At 35.5% G+C, this 7,056-nt stretch overlaps 2 pseudogenes; one reads left to right on the top strand and one right to left on the bottom strand.

The window, feature by feature from the left end:
- The first annotated feature begins 1,808 nt into the window (after positions 1-1,808).
- On the top strand, positions 1,809-2,081 carry LOC101575748 (annotated as a pseudogene).
- A 286-nt stretch (positions 2,082-2,367) lies between these two features.
- Positions 2,368-7,056, bottom strand: part of LOC101575362 — a 41,786-nt pseudogene continuing 37,097 nt past the window's right edge.

Here is a 7,056-nt window from a genome sequence, read left to right as displayed (position 1 = left end):
AAGTATGAAAATATCCTTTAAAGTCTTCTCCAAATACAGCTTCTCTAACAGCAATGGAACACCTATCTCTGACAAAAACAAAAAAGGAATATCAATAAAGGACCATTTTGTAGTGAAAAAAATATATATGTATATACAAGATAGTTAATGTAGATATACAGCTACTTTCTCTTAGTTCAATGAGAAGAAAGTTTCATACTAATAGTGTTTAGACAAGATATCATGTCTGCATCTTGTCCTCTGAATAACTACTACAAAGACAACCATATGCTTTGTATTAATTATTGTAACTACATAATTTGGATGAAGGACATTCAAGAAGTTAAAAATATATCTTATTCTTTTTTTGTTTTTTTTGGCAGAACTGGGTATTGAACTGAGGCCCTTGCACTTGCCAGGCAAACACTTATTCTACTGAGCCATCTCCCCGGCAACCCAAATATATCTTATTCTTAGTTAGAAAGATTTAACATACATGTATCAATTTCCCCAAAGTAGGATATAAAAATCAGTGTAATTCCTGAAATAGTTATGATTACATTCATCTATAGATATTAAATGGAAAGGTATCCTAATATATTTAAAAGCAAGTTATATAATAATATGTGCAGTGCTGTGCCATACTTAAAACAAATATGTATTATATACAGATATATATGCCTAGACACACAAAAAATGTTTGAAAATTTGCATCATAAATAATTAGCAGTTCTATTAATTGAAGACAAAATCCTGAATATCTGTACCAATGTAATCAATCTGTGTAACTACATCTATATACTATATCTATGTATAATCTATATACATATATATTACATCACATGTAGTTATTAATGTAAGCAAATACAAATTTATCAAAATAATTATGCACCAAAATTCATATTTGTCCAATATTTATTTAATAATAGAAAAGTTGAAGCTGGTTTTATGTTGTTTTGTTTTGTATAGTATTGGATATTGAACTTAGGTCATCTGACCTGTTAAGCAAGCACTACACCACTGAGCTACAACCTCAACAGGTTTTAAATTTTATTTTGAGACAGGATCTTGCTAAATTGTCCTGGCTGACCTTAACTCTCAATCCTCTTGCCTTACCCTCCCAAGTAGTAAAGATTGCAATGTGTGCTATCATTCCTTGTTGAAGCAAAACAGAATTTTTAAACAATTCTATTTTTGAGTACTTTGTGAATATACAGGACACCTCAGTTCATGAATTTAATTTTTTACATTACTCTAGTCAGAAACTGAATTAGAAAAAATTACTGCCACAAATTAATAATTCATTGCCAAACAGTTACCATTTTGTGTATGTGTGGGAGTTAGAATATGTAAGGTCTGCTTTCAAAAAATGTCAAGTGCATAGTCACCATGCTGTTCAGTAGATCTGCTAAATTTCATAACTCAAGCATTTGTCCCTTCAACTAATATTTCTCCCATTTTCCCATTTATTGAAAATTTTCCTTGTATTTTCTATGAGCTTGATTGTTTTAGGTTCTATACACATGAAATCATCCTCTATTTGTCTTTCTGTATCTGCCTTTTTCCACCCATAATAGTGCACTCTAACTTCATCAATACTGTCACAAATGTCAGGATTTCCTGCTGAATAATATTCCATTTCAAAATATATCACATTTTCTTTATCTGTTTATCAGTGGATAAACAACTTAAGTTGCGGGGAGTTGCTACTCTGTAGTGTTGTGCTTTGGGGTAGGTGGATGGGATTGCAAACGCCGCCGGAGCGAGAGAGGTTTTTGCCGCCACAAGACCCTGCTGTGTGGAGACCCCCGGGGGAAGCCACCATTGCCATGTCTGATCAGAAGGCAAAACCATCAACTGAGGACTTGGGAGATAAGAAGGAAAGTGAATACATTAAACTCGAAGTCATTGGACAGGATAGCAGTGAGATTCACTTCAAAGTGAAAATGACAACACATCTCAAGAAACTCAGAGAATCATACTGTCAAACACAGGGTGTTCCAATGAATTCACTCAGGTTTCTCTTTGAAGGATGGAGAACTGCTAACAATCATACTCTAAAAGAATTGGGAATGGAGGAAGAAGATGTGATTGAAGTTTAGCAGGAACAAACGGGGGTCATTCAATGGTTTAGATATTCTTTTTATTCTTTTTCTTTCCCCTCAATCCTTTTTATTTTTAAAAAATAGTTCTTTTATAATGTGGTGTTCAAAATGGAAATGAAAACTGGCATCCCATCTCTTTAAAACATCCAGTAATTTGAATTCTAAGGTTTATTATTCATTGTTTTCGTCGTGCTGATTTTTGGTGATCAAACCTCAGTTTTCTTCACATTTTTTGTCTTCTGCTTTTTAAAAATTACATGTGTGCACAGAGAGGGCGCAGATTTCAGGACTGTGCATTTTCAGGCTTGTGATCATAAGGTCGAGCCATGCGATTGTTCCTGTGGCTTTTCAGGTGGCCCTGAAGTTGGAGCTTGTGACTATAACTTTCAGGGGGAGGCAGAAGTTTTTCAGAGAACTGAACTGTGGAAAAAGGACCTTTCCTTAACTTTAAGCTTAAAATCTGAGGGTCTGGACCAAAAAGAAGAGGAAGATGAGCTTTGGTGTCCAGATGACAGACATGGTGAGAGATTGATCAACTCCAAGGGTGGCTTCACTGAAGAGAAAGCGGTTTTAAGCTTAAAAAAAATCTTGTCAGAAGATCCCAGAAAAGTTAATTTTCATTCAAAAAATAATAAAGTTACATAGATGTATGTATAACAGAACACTGCTCTTTTTGATTTTGTTTGTACTTTTTAACCTGGGATATGGGTTTTAAATGGACATATGTGTACCAGCCTCATTAAAATAAACAATATTTGTAAAAACTGTAAAAGAAAAAAAACCAACTTAAGTTGTCACCATGTCTTGGCAACTGAGAATGCTGCAATTAATGTGTCAAAATTCTGATGCAACTTCCTAACACTGATGCAGTTACCCAGAAGTTGGGTTACTGGTTCATGTGGTAGTTCTATTTTTTAATTTTTTGAGGAAATTCCAGCACACTGTTTTTCTCTTTTTCTTTTTCTTTTTCTTTTCTTTTCTTTCTTTCTTTCTTTTTTTTTTTTTTCTTTTTTTTTTGCAGAACTGGGGATTGAACTCAGGCCTCTGCGCTTGCCAGGGAAGCACTCATTCCACTGAGCCATCGTCCTGGTCCGACTGTTTTTCATAATGGCTGTACCAATTTACGTACTCACTCTGACTATGTGTTCCCTTTTCTGAATATGCTTGCATACACTTTTTCCCTCTTAGCTCTGAGGATGGCCATTCTTTCTCTTAATTTTTAATTTTTTAAAGACAGTACAAATTAGAATTAAAACAGAAAAAATTGCAAGTGATGCAGATTTTCACTTCACAAAGTAATATGAATTTCACAGTATTTGTTGTAATACAGTGTTGTCTTCCAACCAGTTATTCATCTTACCAGGTATATGCATGTAAAATTGGAAGAAGAAAGAAATGTATGAGAAATAAAGAAGAGAAAAAGTACAAACAATTGAAAAAAGGAGACAAAACAAATTAAAGCATTAACTGCTCCTTTCCATAGAGCAGCAGAAATGCACAGTACGGTTGTCCAAACCATCCAGCTTATATACATAGATAAATCTCTTTCCCCCAGTCCCTCTCCTGTCCATCTCCTCAGCTCAGTAACTCTTTCCTTATGAAAAAGTTCATTCCCTTTTACCAGTGTCTATTGTACACTTCAGATTCCATTTGTCTCTTTCAAGTTCTCACACTAAGTAGATAATACAATGTTTGCACATGTGGGTCTGATTTATTTTACTTGAGAGTATGTTCTTGTTATGGTTTGTGTGTATTTTTCCCTCCAAAGCCTTATGCAGTCACTGGGGCATGGTCCTAGGGTTTGTTATTCATTCATGATCCAAGGCTGGGATTATGGGTGTGAGTGCTACACACAGCCTGTGGCAGATGAAGAGGAGAGAGAGACTTGCTCTCAGTAGCCATTGTTGCCACTACTCCTCCCATTTGCTCTCTTGCTCTTTGCCGCTGCTGTGAAAGGTTGCTCTCTGTGCCACTCTACCTTGGAGTCAGCTGAGTATGGACTGAAACCTCCAGTAACCATGAACTAAATAAACCTTGCCTTACTTCATTTTGAGTGTCAGGTATTTGTCCCAGCAACGAGAGAAGAGTAACTAAGACAGTTCTCTAGTTGCATCCATTTACCAACAAAAGACTCAAATTTGTCCTGTTTTATAGCTGAATAATACTCCCTTGTGTAAAAATACTACATTTTCCTTATTCATTCTTCACTTGATGGGCACCTGGGTTGTTTCCAGGATTTAGCTAACAGAAATTGTGCTGCTATAAACATGGTTGCTCATTTGTGGTATGAGGTTTTCAGCTACTCTGGAAAAATACCCAGGAGAGAGGAGTAGCTGGCTTGAATGGGATCTCCAATCCTAGCTTTTGAAGGAATCTCCACAGTGAGTTCCATAGCAGTTGTACCAGTCTACATTCCCACCAACAGTGCAGAAGTCTTCCTTTTTCTCTACGTCTCTCCAGCATTTGTTATTGGCTGACTTCTTAATGTTAGCCATTGTTTCTGGGGTGAGGTGGAATCTCAGTGTTATTTTAATTTGCATTTCTGACAAATGATACTGAACATTTTTCATATATTTACTTGCTATTTGTATTTCTTCCTCTGAGCAGTGCATATTCATCTCAGATGCCCATTTTCGAACAGAGTCTTTGAATTTGGGGGAGACTGATTTTTTTAAAAAATTCTTTGTATGTTCTAGAGAGAAGGCCTATGTCTGAGGGACAAAGGCTATGATTTTTTTCCCAGTTTGTTGGTTTTCTTTTTAATCTGTTGAAGATTTGCTTTGAAGTGCAGAAACTTTTCAAAAAGATGAGATTCCAGTTGTTGAGAGAATAGCCATTCTAACAGGAGAGAGCTGGTATCTAATCGTCGTTGATTGACATTTCCCTGATGATTAGTGATATCATATCTTTTTATGTAAGTGAACCTTTAGAATCATTCATCATACCACATGCCAAAATAAATTCCGACCAGGTTCAATATATGGATGAAGATAATAAATTATGGAATTGCTTCTGACCAAGAAACTAATTTTGTATTGACAGAAGTGGAGTAATATCCTCATGCCCATGGAACTCATCTTTGATCTTACCAACTCCTCCTTAACTGGAAGTCCCTTACAGAATGCTAAAATGTTAGGAGGTTGGAGTGTTATTCTGTGGATGGAGGTTGTTGTTTAAACTAGTGGTCAATGCGATCACTATCTGGTAGTGCTTACGCAGCTAAAGCAACAGTTCAGGAATTAGGTCTGGAAGTAGAAGTTGCACCTTTCACTATCACATGTAAAAAGCTGCTCATAAATATTTGCTTGCTATCTCTGCAATGATAGGCTCTGGTAGCTTGAAGTCTGTGCTTGGGAATGCTTTACTTGAGGTCTGTTCTTTTTTTTATTTTTTTTTCCAAAATTTTATTGATAAACAGCAATGAGACAGTTTCAAATCAAATCAGAAGTACAGTTTCAACAAATAACACACTGCATATATTCTTCTTAGTGGTTAATTGCTGTACATTGAGGTCTGTTCTATTGACCTGAGATTGAGGTTTACATCTAGTCATTTTGAGCTCCACTGAATTAACATATGAAGAAATGAATATCATATGAGGTCCCTCTACTGTCTTAAGCCTAAGAGATCCCTGTGTGTCTTTCAAAAACTAAACAATACTGGAAGTGGTTAGGATAGATATATAGTTGCATTCTCTTAATGAATAGAATGATTTGTTCTAATGGTGTTTGTAAATAGGATCTCAAGTCCGCATCTTGTACAGCAATTAACCACTAAGAAGAATATATGCAGTGTGTTATTTGTTGAAACTGTACTTCCGATTTGATTTGAAACTGTCTCATTGCTGTTTATCAATAAAATTTTGGAAAAAAAAACCAATACTGGACTCTTTTAGAATATTTTGCTGAGTTAACATACCTATAATATTCAAATAACGGAAGTAAACAAAAAAAGGGGATACAGATGAATGTCCATTTTGTATCTGTGTATTCAAAATGGTTAGGATAGATATATAGTTTCATTCTCTTAATGAATAGAGAGATTTGTTCTAATAGTGTTTGTAAATAGGATATCATGTCTGCATCTTGCACAGCAATTAACCACTAGGAAGAATGTATGCAATGTGTTAATTATTGCAACTGTCCTACCAGTTTGGTTTGAAACTCTCTCATTGTTTCTCAACAAAAACTGCTATTTGTTTCTCAATAAAATTATGGGGGAAAATAGAGGGATCTGTTCTAATAGTGTTTGTAAATAGGATATCATGTCCGCATCTTGCACAGCAAATAACCACTAGGAAGAATGCATGCAGGAGTGCCAGTCATTCTGGTCTTCTGAATACAGACTGTTTCTTATGACATGCCAGTGGCTGCTGTGCTGTCTCTCAGGTAGATGATTGTTCAAAAAGAAGGGGGTGGTGAATGAAGGCAAGATACAGAATAGGAATGTTGTGGGACTGTCCTGCTTCAAGATTGTATATGGTTAGATTTTTGGACTTATGTGTAAACATAAGAATTATATAACTTGTTATGCCTATTTTTAAAATATATTCTAATTTTTAAATGTTTTTTCATCATATTCTGTATGGACTTAAAGTTCAACATATCAATACTTGATGAAAAATACCTGTTCTGTGTTATGCCTTAAGATGTTTGATATTCAGACAGAGGTTAAGCTTAACAGCCTAGGTTGGATGGTAATAACAATAAACTTCTCTTCTGGAGGGTTAACAACCTAAGTTTGCAGGCCAAAATTAGAGAAAAAGGAGGGCCACAAGGAAAGCCAACTTTTTGGCCCTAGCCTTCCAAGGTCAATTAAGACTCAGGACATATGAGAACTTGTACTGTAATGTCATGTAACTCAGTAGTGTCCCAAATTTTCTGATCAAGGAGATTATGCGTCCAAAGAGGAAAGTGATGATGATGTAGAGTGTGCCTAAGGAGAGTCACTTGGAGAGAAAACATTCTCTCAG

The sequence above is a fragment of the Octodon degus genome, unplaced genomic scaffold, assembly GCF_000260255.1.
Source record: "Octodon degus isolate 3935 unplaced genomic scaffold, OctDeg1.0 scaffold00122, whole genome shotgun sequence".
Classification (NCBI taxonomy): domain Eukaryota; kingdom Metazoa; phylum Chordata; class Mammalia; order Rodentia; family Octodontidae; genus Octodon; species Octodon degus.
Note: the sequence above shows the minus strand (reverse complement) of the source record. Positions and strands in the feature narration are given on the sequence as shown.